The sequence below is a fragment of the Nannospalax galili genome, unplaced genomic scaffold (assembly GCF_000622305.1).
Source record: "Nannospalax galili isolate Female #2095 unplaced genomic scaffold, S.galili_v1.0 scaffold505, whole genome shotgun sequence".
NCBI classification, from domain to species: domain Eukaryota; kingdom Metazoa; phylum Chordata; class Mammalia; order Rodentia; family Spalacidae; genus Nannospalax; species Nannospalax galili.
The window spans coordinates 1,500-3,144 of record NW_008352327.1 but is presented as its reverse complement, the minus strand read 5'-3'; positions in this window follow the sequence as shown (position 1 = coordinate 3,144).

Below are 1,645 nucleotides of genomic sequence, written 5' to 3'. Positions count from 1 at the left end.
TACAATCATAGGCATACAGGAAGGAAAAGAATCCCAAGATAATGGCATGGACCAGATCTTCAACAGACTCGTGGAAGAAAATTTCCCAAAATTAAAGAAAGACATGCCCATACAAATACAGGAAGCATATAAAACACCCAACAGACAGGACCAGAAAAGAAACTCTCCACAGCACATCATAGTAAAACACTAAATGTACAGAACAAAGAGATAATACTGAAACCTGCAAAAGAGAAACAACAAGTCACATATAAAGGAAAACCCATTAGGATTACAGCTCACTTTCAGTGCAAACTATGAAAGCCAGAAGAGCCTGGACCCAAGAATTCCCAGTTTTAAATGACCACAGATGCCAACCCAGACTACTATACCCAGCCAAAATGTCTATTATAGTTGAAGGGGAAAGAAGCAAGCTAAGTGTCGCTCAGTTGATGAGTGGATAATGAAAATGTGGTTAATTTATACAATGGAGTTTTACTCAGCAGTAAAGAAAGATGAGAAATCGTGAAATTTGCAGGTAAATGGATGGAACTAGAAACTGTCGTACTAAGTGAAGTAACACAGATGCCAAAAAAAAAATAGATACATGTTCTCCCTCATATGTGGATCCTGGAACCAGAGTCTGATAAGTATGCAACCAGACATAACCACAGGAACCAGGATAATGGAAAGGAAACAGGGAGGTAAAGGAAAAGAAAGAACCTGAAACAGAACAGTAGGAAACAGGCCTTAATAAGGGAGTTATGGATAAAAACTTGGTTAATTTAAGGGAGTGGGGAGGGAAGGTTATACAAGGAACCTAGGGGATAAAGGGAAAGAAGGAGCTCAAGAGAGGTAGGACCATAGGAGAAGGGTATTATTAAGGGAGAAAGGGGGTAAATGGGGGGACGTTAAGTGGGACAACCATGATGGAGGGGTGAGACAATGCGAGAGATAAATAATGCCTAGCTAGTTTTAAAAACCAGAGGGAACCATATTACTCCAACAACGTACTGACAAATTATACATAGCAAATCAAGAAATATATGTTAGGTAAGGTTTATCTGAGAACAATCAGTCTTTGCCCAAGATTTATCTACATGACACACATTAAAAGTACCAGACTCGTGGAACTAACCTTCCTGGATGTTTAACAGATAGACTTTGAGGCCTATAATAATTTGGTCAGAGGGACATAAAGGATACTTTTTGCTCCTTGCCCTCCTAGGTTGACTAATTCCAGGGGACTATGAGCATGTCTCAAAATGTCCTGTAACTGTGGTGGGTCACCTGTCCTCTTGATCAAGGAGGCCGAGGAGACCCCACCAGATGGACTTGAACCAGTGTCCAGTCTACAAAGAGGAGGGTCAACACAGAGGAATCATTTCCTCCATGCTTCCAAGCAAAGCTAACCATGGTCTAGCAGGGCCTTTGACTTATCTTCAGATAGGTGGAACTGGTCAAAGAATGGAGCCAGGGGCTCCTCCCAAGCCCATGTGACCCCTGAGGAACAGATTCTCAAACGACCTTAAGAGTAACAATAAATTGGTTTATCTGGGCGAACAGTATGGCCTTAAACACCCAAAAGGATTAAAGGGGCCATTATAATTTTTTAAGAGTCCATATGCATAGCTAAAGGCTACATAACAAGCAACAATGCCAGATA